This window comes from Pezoporus occidentalis, unplaced genomic scaffold (assembly GCF_034315485.1).
Source record: "Pezoporus occidentalis ecotype Australia unplaced genomic scaffold, CSIRO_AGI_Poc_V1 ctg238, whole genome shotgun sequence".
NCBI classification, from domain to species: domain Eukaryota; kingdom Metazoa; phylum Chordata; class Aves; order Psittaciformes; family Psittacidae; genus Pezoporus; species Pezoporus occidentalis.
Window position 1 is genome coordinate 926,196 of NW_026914264.1, and position 17,654 is coordinate 943,849.

Here is a 17,654-nt window from a genome sequence, read left to right on the forward strand (position 1 = left end):
TGGTATTTCTATTAGATGTAACATGATCTACAGGTGGCAAATAAGGCCAAAAATTGCACAACAGAAATAAATTCCTACTCATTAAAAATATATTTCAACTGATAATATATTTTATGCCTGTCCCTTTCAGCCCAGCTGTGCTTGTTCCCCTGAGTCCCTGCCTGTGATATTGGCCATATGAAGAGCTTCCTCAGTGAATTAGTGACTGACTCCTAAATACTGTCTGTCTTTACTTTCCCGTCATCAACCCCCAGTCTGGCATGCTGTGAAAGTTGTTTCAAGACTGTTTCACCAGACAGCAAGGCTGGCCTCTTTATATATTCTCTCTCTTCAGCTACACTGCACTTGGACACATCTTCACTGCAATCATTTCAGTCAGTCTCTTCTCCCAGGTAACAAGTGACAGGACAAGAGGTAACAGCCTGAAGCTGCACCAGTGAAGGTTTAGGTTGGATATTAGGAAGAATTTCTTCATCGAAAGTGTAGTCGGACATTGGAACAGGCTGCCCAGGGTACTGGTAGAGTCACCATTCCTGGAAGTGTTCACAAACCGTGTAGATGAGGCCCTTAGTGACATGGTTTAGTGGTGGCCTTGGCAGGGCTGGGGGAATGGCTGGACTTGATCATCTTAAAGGTGTTTTCCAACCTGGTTGATTCTACATTTCTATGATTTGTACGCCCCAGTGCAGCAAAGCCCTTTGGATGAAAGTAGAAAACATCTGTAATTAGTGTGTGGGGCGTGCCTACAAACTATGATGAGGAGGTGGTGAAAGAAATGCCTGTATTAAAATGTTTTCTTCCATGGTAGGAATGTTCTGAGTTAAGGAGAGAGGAAAGATCAGGAGATCTGGCAGCTTTCATACGATAATGTGTACTTTTTAGACCCTAGAAAGTACATGTTGAATTTTCCCCCTTCCAGGGATGCTAATTGGTCTTACAATGTGAATCCTTGCTGTACACTTTAGAATCATACTGTGTACTAAAGTATACTGCTGTATACTTTAGAATCATAGAATGTGTTGGAAAGGATGTTAAGATCATCCAATTCCAAACTCCTGCCATGGGCAGAGATGCCTCACACTAGACCATATCGTACAAGGCTCTGTCCAACCTGGCCTTGAACACTGCCAGGGATCCAAATTACCTGAACTTCTAGTAATTTTTGAGGAAAAAAAATAAAAAAGTAAAAACAAGCATTCAACTTAAACAGCTCAGTGCTTCTGAGTTTTACCTGTGCTGGAAGTATTCAGAAGATGATCTTTGTTCCATGTTTGTCCCCATCTAAATGTCCTCCTTCCAATGTTTCTAACTGATGGGTTTAAACTGAAACAGCAGAAGTTCATATTAGATATAAGGAGGAAGTTTTTTTACTCTGAGGTTGGTGAGGGACTGGCAAGGTTGCCCAAAAAAAAAAGGGGGTAATGCTCCATCGCTGTCAGTGTTCAAGGCCAGGTTGAACAGAGCCTTGCATGACATGGTGTAGTATGAGGCATCTCTGCCCATGGCAGGAGTTTGGAACTGGATGATCTTAACATCCTTTCCAACACAAACCATTCTATAATAGCATAGGACACAGTTTGGGGTTGGGTGAGGCCAGTGTAAATTTCACTTCTTTTGGTGCTTGCTTATGGGAGAAACACACTTCCTGGAATGGTAGGGCTGCTCGCTGAAAACGAAACGGTAACGGCAACAGATTTGTGCAAATGCTCCATTCTTCTCAGGGGCAAAAAGCTACGGCACAACTAAGAATTTTAGAATAACTTAAGAAAATTCAAGCTGATTCATAGTTTAATGAGTGAATGCTTAGAGATGATACGAAATGAATTCAGGATGAGGAAAAAGGCAAACAATATTGATGGATGAGAAGGATCAAAGGCCTTTAGCTTTGAGAGAGGCCTCAAAAATGTACCTTTAATACAGAAGTGGGTTTTTTTATATATATTCTGGTTTCTCTCTTGAAGTTAGTAAAGCAATTTTGATTGTAGTCTCTATGCTTATCTATAGTTACATGTTGATTCATAGCTGATAATAGATGAATGTTTTGCTAGAAGATTAATTTTATAAGCAGAAGAGCCTTGCAAGGTGGCCCTCTGGTTAACATTGCAAATAATACTGGAACATCTGCCATCTTTTTTAAATAATTACATCATACTGCACAAATCAAGGTGCTGTATTCAAGTGTTAACGCGGGAGTCACGGACAACGCAGAGACGATCAATGTGATCAAGAGATTGCCAAATTTATTACAAAGCCTTAACTCCTTATATACCATTTCTTACATGCACTTACAGTGATTTGGCATATTATGATTGGATATATGTCTTGAAGACCCTTAGTGACTAACATATAATTGGTTAAGCACAGGGGTGAGAACTTGACCTCGAAAGTTTGCCAACAGTCCACCGTTCTCATTAACTCAGTGAATTCCAGCTTCTTCTTATCTTGCTTGCTTAAGCTTCTTTGGGCCTCTCATGGCCTTGCTGTATCTTTCAGGATTATTCAGAGTTTATGTACTAATTGTGCATTCTCCTGTGAGAACACTGTCTCCACGTTCAAGGCTCATTTTAAACCGGCTGTTCTGAAGAACGATGAATCGCTGTTCAAGATGCAGGACATAGACTTACTGATGTCTAAGCATACAGTTGCCTTGCTCTTGCTGTATGCTGGGGACAGTCTTGGTGTTCCAATTGCCTCATCTCTGTCCTTACCTGGCTCCCTAGGCATACAAATCAGATGTTCAAACCAGAGGGTGCTGGGGATGGAGAGGAGATTGTCCTATGTATCACAGGAGACTCTCGTGGCTCTTCTATCATCAGCGTTGATGGTACAGAGTTACCAAATGAGTAACACGTTCTTTGATGAAATTAAATATGAAATTGGAAAAGAAACCGTATATCAAGTATAACAAAGGCTTTCCAGATAAACCATTACACTCTAGAAATCTGATGCTGCTAAAATAAAGGCTGTTTTTTGAAAGAGTTTCAGATGGTATTGTTTCCATTTCCCCCACATCCAAAAAGGAGTAGCACTTTATTTCAGTTGGTAAAAAATAAGCATGTACAGCTGTCCTGGGTTCAGCAGTAGCAGTCATTTTTCTCCTTCTTGGTAGCTGGTGCAGTGCAGTGTTTTGACTTTCGGCTTGGAACAGAGCTGATAACAAGGATGTTTTGGTTTGGCCAAGGACCTTGTGAGCCTCATGCTCTGCCAGGGAGGAGGGCAAGCCAGGAGGAAGCAGGCAGGGCACCTGACCCAAACTGACCAAAGAGGTATTCCTTACCACAGCACATCATGCCCAGGATGTAACTGGGAGTTAGCCAGAAGGGCTGGGAGACTGCGGGGTTGAAGGAGGTATGGGTCGGTGCTTGGTCAGGCTGGGGGGGGAGAGTTATCGGTCAGCTGGTGGTGAGATGTTGTATTCTCTTCCCTTGTTGTTTCCTTTATCATTGTTATTATTGGTGGTAGCAGTGGTGATTTGTGTTATACCTTAGTTACTAAACTGTTCTTATCTCAGCCCTTGGGAGTTGCATTCTTTTCGATTCTCCTCTCCGTCCCTCCGGGAGTAGGGGGAGGGAAAGAAGGGGGGGAATGAGTGAACGAGTTACCTGACTGGGTTTAAACCACGACAACAGCTTACAAATTCATGTTTATCACCTACCTAATAACCTCTGCACTCAGCATTTAGTTTTTCTCACATGGATCCCAGGATGCAAGAACCTTTCTGTCTTGCAAGTTCACACTCATCCCACTTGTTCTTTTAGCTTTTTGTGTTGTGGTAGGCCGTAAAAAACAATTGCCTTCTACTAACCCATGGTCTGTTCAGTTGGAAAATAAAGAAAACAAATGGTAAAGGAACAGAGAAGGATTGAAGAGTAAATGAGAGTAAAAAGCAAGGTTTCTCAGCAGCAAGTGATGTAGAAGTCACACTACTTTAGTAAGCTTTAGTTCTATGCACAGATTTTTGTTCTGCTGTTTGTTTGCTTGTATTTAAATGATCAGATTTTTGTTCTGCAACCCATTAGCTGTTAGGAACAAAACAATACAGTGGTTGTTTGGCAAGAGAGAGGGCTAGTGCAGTCTGCTTGTTTCTGCTTGGTTCTCTAGTCCTAGCACAGAGCAGAGAGGTGTATGGTAACCGTTTTCCAGTTGTCATCTTTCCAAACAGCTCAAAATCTGCTGTGAATATTAAGTTGAATAAGTTTTAGTTTGGCTGTAGAGGTGCATCCCAAATCTAATTGCATTTTCACTCTTCTTTTTTGGGTCTAGTGATTACTGCATGGACAATAGCATTGTAGAATAGCCAGACAGAGTCACCCTTGCTTAAACTAGGTGTCCAACAGCATTAGACTGCTTCAGGATTGTGTGTGGGGCTGGCAGAGATGGCCTGGGACCTGCAGGAAGACCTTTCCCAAGTGGCAGCAGGAGACATGGGGAATACACAAGGGCATATTGCGTTCACACTGCATTTGTATATGTTTTTACTGCAATGCTGCCAAGCTTGTGTTAAGAATATGCCTTAATATGCCATAATTTAGGTGTCTTAACTCCTAACAGAAGCCTGGTCCAGGTAAAGTTGAAAATGTTTATATAATCTCTAAATATGTTTCTATAGAGAAATCAGCACACATATCTATGTTTCTGTTCTTCATTTGTGGCCACCTTCATGTTTTCACAGAGGTGTCCTTTCTGATTTCACAAGGACACACACACAAAAAAATTCACAAATCTTCCTTTGTGATGGAAATACTCTTTTGTATTGCCAGGAGGTGTCTGCACACATTGACTCTGTGCACAGACTGACAACAGATGACTTGAAAGTCTGCTTCAGTGGGAAGAAAAGACCTTTCCCTTGAAAAACTGACCTGAAGTATTTATCTTGACTTTGTTTTCATTTATTTGCATGTAGGAGATCTACCAAGAAAGACATACTTTTTTTTTTTTATGTAGGGAGATAGCTTATGGACGTGGTTTTCACTGAAAGGCAAACATAACAGATCAGAATTAGTTGTAGAGGATAGCTTTAAGAAGGGTCTCTGCCATATTTATTTGGTTCAGAGCATAAAACTTAACAAGGACATTACAACCATTGCCTCTCTCCACATCTCTCATTACCCTGAGGAGTCTGTAAGTAGCAATATGGATGCCAGAGAGAGACTCTTCATCAGGGATAATGAGTTTGAAACAGGGGAAGTTCAGGTTAAGTATAAGGAAGAAGTTCTTTACGATGAGGGTGGTGAGGAACTGGAACAGGTTGCTCAGAGAAGTAGCAAATGCTCCATCCCTGCCAGCGTTCAATGTCAGGCTGAACAGGGCCTTAGGCAGCATGGTCCGGTGTCCTTTCCAACCCAAACAATTCTATGATTCTGGGACATGCTCTGATCAGTGCTAGCATGCCTCCTGAGTGCCATCAGCCACATTGCTGCAGGCAGCAATTGCTGGAACATTTCCAGCTTTGACTCCTCTCCACAGAGTCTGTGGAGGATGTTTTGCTTTGAAAGTGGGCCACCTGCAAAAGTCTTCCGGTGGCATGTAAGACTGTGTGTTACCTGTGACTAACAGGAAACATCATTGATGAGCTTCTTCCTGAATAATTTGTTTTCCTTAAAACTCATCCTGTGCCTGAGTCTGAGAGATGTGTGTGCACTTCTTTTGGTGAAGGCCAAATTGAAGAGGCTTGGTGCAGCAAAGCTTGCAGTCTGAGTGAGGCCTGCTATCGTGCTTGGCACTAAAGCAGTGTGTGCTACTGCAGGCAGGTGCTACTCAGCAGGGGGAAGGAGATGGTACACATCTTAGAAGGGCAGAAGTGTCAATAACTAGCAGCAGTGTCATGTGCAGTCACTATCTCCTAGTGGAAAGTTGTCCAGTACAAGGGAGTTAATGCCTTTTGTCCATCTTCTAAGAGTGGTTTTCAGCAATGTAAATCACTGCAAATACTGTTGAGTCAAATTCTGGCATGTGTTCTAGAGGGAGAAAGCAGAAATGGTTTTTGGAAGGGACAAGTGGGCTGGTGAAGGTTTTGCATGATTCATTCACAGGACAGCGGATGTCAGCAATGAGGCAGAGATACTGAAGCCTCTCAGCACTGCCTGAGGTGGGAAGTAACACACCTGATTTTCTGCTTTTAAATTGCCAGGATGGATCAGACAGTATCTGTTTATGACCAAATTAAGAACAGGAGTGAACACAACATTGTGCCTGCTTTGCATATGATGGCCTTTCTACATATTAGGATTTTATTAGTGACTCATATATAAGCCTTTTTCAATTATTGTTGTCATATCTAATAGGAAACGTCTCTGCTGTATCCAGTAGGTGTGCTTCCTCCTGGTTATTCTGAGTTGAAAAAGTTTCATTTGATGTATGCTTCAACCTCTTTTTCCTTCCCTTGTGTCAAAACTAGGGTACACTGCAAGCTTCATAGACAGCTTAGTGTATTCATTCCTTTTAGTGGTATAATATAGCTGCAGGTGATAATTTGGTTAACCTCTTTGTTAAAAAAAAGGAGGGGGGGTATATACTTATATATGGGGTTTTATAGCTAGAACATAACCCATGCAAAACTGCATTTGAACCTTACAGCTGAACATAAAGTGTATATGAAGTGTGCACAGTGCCAGGAGGGCTACTTTTGTTCTATTCATATACATAGGTAAGAATGTATGCATTCTAGTTAAGGAGGTTCTGTTACAATTATATATATAGATATAGACATATTTATTTATATAACAATACCTAGATATGCTGAAGTCTTAGGACATTGGACACTGGCTAAAGAAAAAAATGTTTAGTTTATGATTAAATGATGTGGTTCTTGCTGCATTACATGTACAAACTGGCTTTTTGTAAAAGCCCCATCACCTCACAGAAAACGTCTAGCCACATTTATGTATTCCATGGTACACTGGGGTTGTTGAGCACCCCATTTTGCATCAGGTAGGTATCTTCAGAGCAGCACATTTCATTTCCACCATGTCTGTCATGGTTAACGTTGAAAATGTTATTGGACAGAATGTTATTTGTTGGACAGGCACAAAGAAGCCCAAGACTTGGCTCGTACTGTACTGATTTCAAGAGTCTCATTGGCAGAGAACTTACCATGTCCCCTGAAAACCTTTTTCATTGAGTAGATAAGAAGATCCAGTTTCTGGGTTGAAGTTCAATTTGAACTTCACCTGCTGGCTTCTGTATTTGTAGCTGTGTGCCAGGTTAAATACAGCTTTAGAATTCAACAAGTTGTAATTATGTAGGCTGTCATCAAAAGTGTCTTCAGCCACTCCTCAGTAATCTGAAAAGAATTTTCTTACAGGTAATTGTACATTTAATAGTCATCCCTCATCTTGGTAGTGTTGTTCTTCTGCCTTTTTGTTTTCTACCCAGCTTCCCCAAAATGTGTGCTTTTTGTGAATGAGGATGATTTGACTGTATGTACTCATTTTGTGCCTTCATCTTCAGATCCCTTGTCAAGCTCTGAATCTAAGCCTTTTCATCACATCTTTCTTCCCTGGATACTTAGACATTTAGGCAGGTATAAAAATATCAGATTATAGATGGCATATCTAGTTCTCAGCCTGAAAGCCTGGCTGAGTAGTTGTGTCAAAAGTGATTGTTCCTAAAAGTCATCTTATCAGTTTGAGTCGTTCCGAAATGCTGCCTTCTTAATGGCCAAGTTGGCTTGGGAAACAGCCTCACTCAGAGCTTTGTGAAGCCCTTACTCTTGGTCATAGTTACTCTTAGTCACTTGGGAGATTGTAAATTAGGGTTTTGCAGGGCAGGTTAGTGTCTTGTGCAGAGCTATCAAATCTTCTTTCAAATATGGAAACCTGTACTTTGCTGCAGTACACTCTTTTCCTCAGCTGTTCTTCCTTTTTTTCTGGGGCAGTCAGAAGGTACTAAATTTGCTCTTAAGGATTCTCTGAATCAGATTCTTGTTCACAATGCGAAGTAAAAAAACTGGACATGTAAGCTTATGTGATGTTCGTACTTTAAATCTGGTAGGTAATATCAGAGGCTCTCATATTTTATCTACATGTTTTGTCTGAGTATTTTTGCCATTTTATTGAATTGCCCTATCAAGGGAGTATTATTTATGTGATATAATCCTCATTTGGTTCCTGTTTTAAATGAAAGGAATATGTCAGGCAGTCAGTTCTTAAGAGGTCTGGAATCTGGATTGTAATTGAATCCATTCCCTCTCAGCTCATTTATGTACTCTGATGAGAAAGAAGCGTAATACAATTTGTTCAAAGAAAATGTAGAATGTTCAGTCTATGGAACCATACCAGAAAAGTTCTCTGAAGGAAGAACTGCCACAGAAGGGGAAGTTGGGCTCCCTTCTGTCTGATCAGCCTAGTGAAAGAGGATAAAATTAACATCTTGCAGTAGAGTTGTACTGTTTCAATTTTGTGTGAGCTCCTGCCCTGTGTTTTCATGAGCTTTCTGTGGCAGTGTGCTAGACATGATGGTTTTGATACTGTACACTGTAGCCTTCCATCCTCATGCTTGGCTTGTTGTTGATGGGGTTTCATTTCATCTTACTAATTACTGTGCACATTCTTCTCTAAAACAGAGGCAGGGAAGGAGCCATTTGCTGTAGAACAGGGGTCCTAGATTTTCCCCTGAACAAAGGGCCTGAAATCACTGTCTTGGAAGCAGTAAAACTCCCTTGGTTTTGGCCTTGGAATGAGCAGGGGAGGTCTGACATACAGTGTTTGTGGTGATGCACCTTATCTGCAACAGAAGGTAATCATGACACATGGGTATTTTCAGATACAGCATGTTGTAAATTGGCAAGAACCATCCCATCAAGTTCGCCCTTCTCCTTTTGTAGTTCAGCTGTGGTCCATTCTGGCTGCAAGTGGGAGCAGCACTTGGCAGTCATTCAGTAACTGGGGGTGGAATTCCCTCCCATTTTGTTGTCTGGTATATTCTAAGATAAATCTATGAAGACCTGTAGGCCAAATTGTGGCCAGCAATATGTTCCCAAGCATGGAGCATGAGGCAACTTCTCCCTTCCTTGCTGTATCTCAGACCTGCAAGCAGTTTACAGAGGAGCCCTGCTCCTACCACACTTTCCCAGGCAAGAGCTGAGAGGACTACAAGTCGAAACTTCATTTCAGGACAAAAGTAGGAACATCCTGAGTTCCTAAAATGTGTAATCTCCAACCTTGGAAAGGATTAGGCAGACTCCACCCCCTCATTTGCAGGGATTATCATGCTGCTAGTAATATTACAGTGTAAAAGAATCCAGGGTTGAGAAAAAAAAAATAATCATAGAATCACAGAATGGTTTGGGTTAGAAAGGACCATAAGATCATCCAGTTCCAACCCCCTGCCATGGCCTCACACTCGACCATTTTGCCCAAGGCTCTGTCCAACCTGGTCTTGAACACTGCCAGAGATGGAGCATTCACCACTTCTCTGGGCAGCCTGTTCCAGTGCCTTGACACCCTCAAAAGCTTTTCAACATCCCAGTTTCGTAAGGACTTTGCCATGGCTAATAGAGTAGGTTTCACTGGATCTCTTTGAAAAGAGATGCTGGTTTCAAGCAGTTTGACAAGGGCAATACTAAACTGTCTTTGGTTACAACAATGTTCTGTGTTTGTTGACCAATACTCAAATAATACCAAGCCAGTTGCTGCTGAGACTTTGGCGCAGTGGGGGAGGTGAAGGGTGTGAAACCAGGCAACCCAGGTGAAAAGATGCCAGTGAAGGCTGGTGTTGCCCCAGTCATATTGGCTGGAGAGGGACTCCAGCCATATTGTGGGGCAAATGTCCTTGCTGTTTATCTGTGACTCCAGAGTCCTTCCTTGTATAATGGTATTCATAGAATCATAGAATAGTTTGGGTTGGAAAGGACCTTATGATCATCTAGTTCCAACCCCTTGCCATGGGGGTCACCATTCATCGTATATGAGCCTTAGTGTCATATTCACAGACAGGAGGGCCCGAGTTTGGAAGATTTTCTGTACCTCTGATACTGTTGCTTTCAGTGGTATTTACAGCTTAGTCACCTGCTAGGTTCCACTTATGCAGGTTGATTTCTCATTTTAGGCATCCAGGATTTCTTGTCATAGTCTTTAAATATTTTGGAGATGAAGTGAAGCCATGTGCTGACAGGAGGAGAAGGTCTGCAGAATCCAGGGGATTGTTCTTCACCACCACTTAGGTGTGCAGGGCAATGGAGAGTGAGGGCAGGTAGAGAGAAGAGTACATTCAGACTTGACGTTTGCATGTGTGAAGAGAAGATTCCATTGTTGCCAACTTTGTAAATGTTTCATTTGGAGATGTATGATTCCACATCCGGCTTGTATTTAAGTACAGCAAATATTAGTTTTAATTTCTCTCTGGGTTTTTTTAATTCAGACTTCAATCTTGTAAGAAAGATAAGTCTTCTAAGAGAAAAGATTGGCTTTTGACAGCTTTGAGCAAACTAACTGTATGCTTTTGAACAGAGAAAAGGAAACTACAAAATGCTAAAATCTTAGGACAGGAAAAATTGTAATGTAAGGAAAAGACTATTTTGTGCTCCTTGTCAGTTCAGTTGAACTATCACTGGAAAGAACAAAGGAGAACAGTAGGAAAAGCCTCTCAGAAAATAGAATTTGTCCTGGCACTTGTCTGGAATGTGATTTGGGTTAAGGCTTCTGTGTGCAATCTGAGAATCATAAATTATTCATGGCTGTTTACGTGTGAGGACAGTGTTATGATGCACAGACAGATGCATTCGGCAGCAGGACCTAAATGCAACAGCTATTTTTCCTCTTACTAATTGCCTGAAAATAAAGGGAACAGTTTTGCAGTGTTTTCCTGTGTATTCACGCATTCCAAGGGAGCTCTGCAGGCCACGAGATCAAATCCTAGACATCCTGCTTCTCCAGATAGCCGCGTAGTTTCCTACCAGCCTCAGTTCTCACTTAATGTGGACCAGAAATGATACTGAATTTATCTCTGCAATGATGACAGATATGTGCCAGTGCTGTCAGGCTTGTTTTTATCAAGCTCTTCTGAATCATCCTGTTGTTTGTGTTAGAGCTGTCAGTCCACCTGCTGCAAACCTAGCAACATCTCACGTGTGGAGGATGTGCTGAATACTCTCAAGCTGCAGTGTTAAAGGCCCCTTTAATGGCTTCCTGGTATGGCTGCATTGTCATTAATAATATTAGAAACAAGAACAGCTAATGGGTGAGGTCCTAAACAAGGGGCCTACTTAGTCATTCCTTTCACTACTTCTGTATTCAGGGAAACACTTAAAGCTTATGTTTACATGCTTTTCCAGGTCAGGGAACTGAATAAGGACCCTAGATTGGGGCATTAATTACAGAATGTATCTGCACACAGAATGGTAAGAAGAATGTAAGTTAAAACACAGTGCACCATGAAGGAATGAGTGTGTGAAGCATGGAGGGAGAGGTGTTGAGGCAGCACAGAGCCAAACACAGCATGGCGATCCACTGTGCACCCTCAACACATCTGCTCTGACTCAGCAAGCAGAATTTCAGCCGTCATTGTGGTGGCCAACCTGGGTGTTGTTCATTAGTAATGGACATCAGAGGAAGATTTGTACTGAAGCTGTAGTGTCCCTGTAGCTCTAGGTTTGTACTGAAGCTTTGTACTGAAACTGTAGTGTCCCATAGCTTTGCAAGTACTTTTGGTTTGTTGTTTGGACACACAAACATCAGCCAGAGCACTGTGTGCTGATCCTGCGGCAGCCTGTGGTTCCTGCCACACACACAGGTGCCTAAGAAACCACTTTTTCCTTCCAGTTAGACCAGGAAATAGCTGTGGCTACAGTCAGTATGTCCACATTTTTTAATGGATGGTTGTATGGAATAAGTAGGACTTTCTCCAGTTGCCAGCTACATCCTAGTGAAAATGATGGCAAAATTCTGCTTGTTGCGCTGGTAACTAATGGCATTTCTGTGCCATTACTGTAGAGCTGTGCTGGGTATTGCTGAACTGTGTGTTTGGGGCAAAGTTTAACTGGAGAACCACCATATCTTGCCATAAACAGGTTTTCTCTCTAATGCTGAGCAGGGTGAAGCCACAGCCCCTGTAATCAACAGCCCGTACCTGCACCTGGCCAACGGTTGTTTCTTGATGATTATTAACTTGCAGGAAGGAGAATTAATACTGAAGGAGGGATCTGGTTTAACTCCTTAGGAAAACTTTCCCTAAAACTTCCAAAACTATTGTTTGGAAAAGTCGTAGCATCTTAAAAATGTTTGGGGAGGGGGGGAAAGGAGCAGGGGAAGACAGCAACCCCTAGTGAGCTCAGGATAACTCAGTACTTACTGGCTTTTGTGGCTGCATTTTTCAAGCTCTACTTTCTGAGCTATGGCAATAATTAAAGGTCCAATGAAGGATGGTTGTACAACTGTGTTTCCCACATCCTTGGTGAGGTCTGAGCAATAAGGGTCTTGAAATAAACATTTGGTTGAAAAATTCCTCAGTACCCTGAACTGAATGTGCCTATCCCCCATGCTGCTGCAGCAGAGGTCTGCAAGTAATTTGATGGCGTACAAGAAAAGTATTTCCAGTTAAAAGTTCATGTTCAGTGTCACCATGTTTTCCCTTATTTTCAGATTACTGTGATGCCTGCATGATGCTGTATCATTTCTTCATGCCACTGTATCTCAGCACTTAGAAGGTTTAAATCTGCATCTCTTGAGGGGTATTAAGAAGGTAACGAAAGCAAACTCCTGGCCTCTAGCAGAGATCTGCCTGGATAATAATATCTTGCTCTGTGCTTCTCTTGGTTGCTAAAAAAAAGAAAGAGAGGGGGGACATACACAATCTTTTCGTTAGCTTGCACTGCAAAGTCCATATTCATGTTTGTAAAAATCTTTAGATAATGCACAATAGTGATTTTAATATCAAAATATCCTGAGGGCACACATGCTTATAGAGAGCAGAGGGAAGTCTAGCTGGGGAGTCAGTAAGCCTTCAGGAGGAAGCCTGAGGGCTGTGTTTCATCCTCATCTACTTAAGACAGGGCAGCTTGATTCATGTCAACAGAGGAAAAGTAAAAGTAAAGCAAAAGTAAAGTACTGAGAACGTTAAAAACTTCATCATGTTCTTTTGTCTTTTTTTTTTTTCCCCTTGCCATCAACATATATATCCCTTCCTCAACATATATATCCCTTCTCTTCCTCCATGAAATAACCATATGACTTTGTTTTCCTAATCTTTAGTTTTGTTTTTAACCTTTTCCTGATTTTCTTGGTCTCTGGCTTTCCTTAACTCCCCCTGCCTCCTTTTCCCTTCTCACTCACAGAGAGCTCAGAAAGTTGGCCATTCCTCTGGGAAGCCTTTTCACAATGTGTTGTGTTTTTAATGGAAACGAGGATCTCTCATGGTGACAGCCCCAATGCCAGCCTGTGGTGTAACAGTGGCACAGGGACAGAGGGTGACCCAGCTCTCTCCTGGGGGCTTCCCAGTGCTCCCCATCAGGTCGCTGCAGCTGTTCAGCGTAACTCCCGGAGCTTTTCATTCTCCCTTTTATACCAGGCTCAGTGACTGAGTGGCAGGGAGTTCCCGTGCTCCTCCAAGTGAGCCCAGAGGGACTTGTTCAGTGCAATCCGAATCTCAGCCCCACTAAATTCTTCTGGTGCCTTTCCAGGGCTGAAGTATGAGCCCAATTTAAGGGAATGATGTAATTCACTACAGCAGTAAAGACCATACATCAGCAGGTGATGACAACTTAACTGCAAGTACTCTATGGGTCCCACAGGCTATTTTTATTACATCTCCAAAAATTACCACAAGCTAGGAAAGCGGCTTAATACCTTTCACTGATAGGACGTTTTGGGAGGGTATGTTTTTCCTCTGCTATAGGCTATCTTCCCTTCAGCTGGCCCCCTTTCTTGAATAATGCCTGAAGGCTATGGATTTAGAAGGCTATTCCAGGCTGATCTAGTAACAAGGTTTGGATGTGGAAGCTGCTGTGTGCTGAGCCAAGATGGAGTCCCGGCTGTGCCAGAAATGCCTTGTTTAAACACTGTCTGGGTAGTGCACCTGCAACTATGTACTGGAGCTGCCACTAAGCAAAATCTTCCCCACTCCTGCTTCTCGTTATGACCCAGAGCAAACATTCTCTGCAGTGCACGATATCTGGTCCACTGAGGTTTGTGGAATACTGATACCATGCTCTCTGAGATGTTCAGAAGCTTGGGGAAATAGCTGGAAATAAGGATTTATGGTCTTCTGCATGCAGGCAGATTGCACATGTAACCACTGAAAATATTTCCTGAAGAACAGCAGGAGAAGTGGTGGGAGAAGAATGATCATTTAAGGCGGTGCCCTGGGTCCAGCTGTAGCACACAGTAACACCGTATGCTAGAGATTGGAAGGGACCTCAAAAGATCATCTAGTCCAATCCCCCTGCCGGAGCAGGAACACCTAGATAATGTTACACAGGAATGTGTCCAGGCGGGTTTTGAATGTCTCCAGGGAAGGAGACTCCACAACTTCCCTGGGCAGCCTGTTCCAGTGTTCCGTCACCCTCACTGAGAAGAAGTTTCTTCTCAAGTTTAAGTGGAACCTCTTGTGTTCCAGTTTGTACCCATTACCCCTTGTCCTATCATTGTTTGCCACTGAGTAGAGCCTGGCTCCATCCTCGTGACACTCCCCCTTTATATATTTATATACACTGATAAGGTCACCCCTCAGTCTCCTCCAAACTATAGAGACCCAGTTCCCTCAGTCTTTCCTCATAAGGGAGATGCTCCACTCCCTTAATCATCTTCGTTGCCCTGCGCTGGACTCTCTCCAGCAGCTCCCTGTCCTTCTTGAACTGAGGGGCCCAGAACTGGACACAGTATTCCAGATGCGGTCTCACCAGAGCAGAGTAGAGGGGAAGGAGGACCTCTCTCGACCTACTAACCACCCCCCTTCTAATACACCCCAGGATGCCATTGGCCTTCTTGGCCACAAGGGCACAGTGCTGGCTCATGGTCATCCTGTCGTCCACTAGGACCCCCAGGTCCCTCTCCCCTACACTGCTCTCTAGCAGGTCGTTCCCCAACCTATACTGGAACCTGGGGTTGTTCCTGCCCAGATGCAGGACTCTACACTTGTTATATTTCATCAAGTTATTCCCTGCCCAACTCTCCAGTCTGTCCAGGTCTCGCTGGATGGCAGCACAGCCTTCTGGCGTGTCAGCCACTCCTCCCAGCTTAGCGTCATCAGCAAACTTGCTGATAGTACACTCAATTCCCTCATCTAAATCACTGATGAATATATTAAATAATACCGGTCCCAGTACTGACCCTTGAGGCACTCCACTAGTTACAGGCCTCCAACTAGACTCCGCCCCATAGACTACAACTCTCTGGCTTCTCTCCTTCAGCCAGTTCACAGTCCACCTCACTACCTGATCATCCAGTCCACACTTCCTCAATTTAGCTGTGAGGATGCTGTGGGAGACTGTGTCAAATGCTTTGCTGAAGTCAAGGTAGACCACATCCACCGCTCTGCCATCATCCATCCACCGTGTTATTTCCTCATAAAAGGCTAAGAGATTGGTCAAACATGATTTCCCCCTGGTGAAGCCATGTTGACTGCCCCTCATAACCCTCTTATCCTTGATATGCCTTAAGATGGCACCAAGGACAAGGTGTTCCATCACTTTCCCAGGGATGGAGGTGAGGCTGACCGGTCTATAGTTACCCGGGTCCTCCTTCTTGCCCTTTTTGAAGACTGGAGTGACATTTGCTTTCCTCCAGTCCTCAGGCAGAGTTTTTCTCCTTCTTAATAGCTGGTAGAGTGCTGTTTCTTCAACTTTAGTCTGAGAACAGTGCTGATAACACATCAATGTTTTCAGTTGTTGCTAAGTAATGTTTACTTCAATCGAGGACTTTCTCAGTCTCAGACTCTGACAGTAAGGGGGTGCATGGGAAACCGGGAGGAAACAAAGCTGCGACACCTGACCCAAACTAGCCAAAGTGGTATTCCATACCACAGCACATCATGCCCGTCATATAAATTGGGGGGATATACCTGGAAGGCCTAGATTGCTGGCCAGGCCAGGTATCATTGTTCGGGTGGTGAGCAATTTTATTGTGCATCACTTGTGTTTATTTTCTTTTCCTTTTCCTCCTTTAATTTTATATTCCCTTCCCTTGTTATTTCCCTTATTATTATTATTATTGGTGGCAGCAGTAGTGGTCTGTGTTATACCTTAGTTACAGGACTGTTCTTATCTCAACCCGGGGGAGTTACATTCTTTCGATTCTCCTCCCCATCCCTCCGGCAGCAACGTGGGGGGAAGGGAGGAGTGAGCGAGTGGCTCCATGGTTCTAAGTTACTGGCTGGGCTTAAAGCAGTACAGGTGGGAAAGGAAAGATAATTCTTCTGTCCTTAGTAAAAGCACATAATCATAGAATGCTTTGGGTTGTAAAGAACCTTCAGATCATTCAGTTCCAACCCCCTGCCATGGGCAGGGAAGCCTCACACCAGACCATGTTGCCCAAGGCTCTGTCTAACCTGGCCTTGAACACTGACAGGAATGAAGCATTTACCACTTCTCTGGGCAGTCTGTTCCAGTAACTCACTCCCCCTCACAGTGAAGAGCTTCTTCCTTACATTTAATCTGAACTTCCCCTGTTTAAACCCATCACCCCTTGTCCTGTCACTGCAGTCCCTGATGCAGAGTACCTCTCTGGCATCCTTCGGATACTGGTAGGTCCCCTTCAGATACTGGAAGGCTGCTCTGAGGTCTCCATGCAGCTTCTCTTCTCCAGGCTGAACAGCCCCAATATTCTCTAATGGTACCATTTAAAGCCCTTACTACAGTTAGCAAGGAGAGATGCTTTTTTTTTTTTTTTTGGACTGGAACATTCAACTTATTTCTCACATCATATAATCCCATGTATATCATAAAATATTACAGGACATAACCCCAACCATTTCAGCCCCAAACTGATGCAGAAATCAGAATTTTCACAACATTTTTCATGAAAAAGGCACAAATTATTAATCAGACCTGTCACATCTGCTAAAATAAACAAGGAAATAGGAACTGTCCTTTCTGTGGAATCCTCTTCCCTCATCTTCCCTCCTCTGGAAGCCCCTTCCCTCATATGCAGGGCTGAGGAACAGCCCGTGGCTTCCAAGCATGACAGCATGGGGAGAGTTCAGGGCTGTTACTGGCTATTATTTTCCAGGGTGTCTGCAGGTTTGCCAGAGCATGTTTGATTGTGTTTAATAGGTGGGTGTTGATAGGCTTCCTGGTGGAATTCTACCATGATTTTCCACTATGCTTACGTTTCCACACTGATGCCTACAGATGCCTTTTGATGTATGTGTTTCTTGCAAAATGAGAACTTACTTATATAAAATACTGAAGTGTAACACAAATTACATTGTGTTCCATACTTTGGGAATTCTGTCTTGAAGACCACAGTTGACAGATTTTAAAACAATTGTGTAGGAGGCAGGAGTTGTGGTAATATATAACTCTAGTTGGATATATAGGAACTGGTAAGTTTTCTCAACTTGTGGTTGAGAGTATCCCTTTTTCACTGCTAGACATGGCAGTATTCTCTTCTGTATACAGCACATATATCATATTTCCAGTACTCTAAAACATTCAAATATATTAAGCAGATGTGGAAAAAAAATTATTACATCACTTACAAATCATAATATTTGAGAATCTA

At 42.9% G+C, this 17,654-nt stretch overlaps 1 long non-coding RNA gene across 3 annotated transcripts in view; it reads left to right on the forward strand.

Annotated features, from left to right (window-relative positions):
- The window catches only part of LOC134165353 (uncharacterized), a 58,666-nt gene that overhangs the window by 23,123 nt on the left and 17,889 nt on the right, over window positions 1-17,654 (forward strand). For 2 of the 3 annotated variants that reach the window (XR_009965491.1, XR_009965492.1), the window contains exons 2-3: window positions 9,025-9,120; window positions 12,579-12,678. This is a non-coding gene — a long non-coding RNA (uncharacterized LOC134165353). The remainder of the gene's footprint in view (window positions 1-9,024; window positions 9,121-12,578; window positions 12,679-17,654) is intronic. The other variant, XR_009965493.1, reaches the window with a different exon arrangement.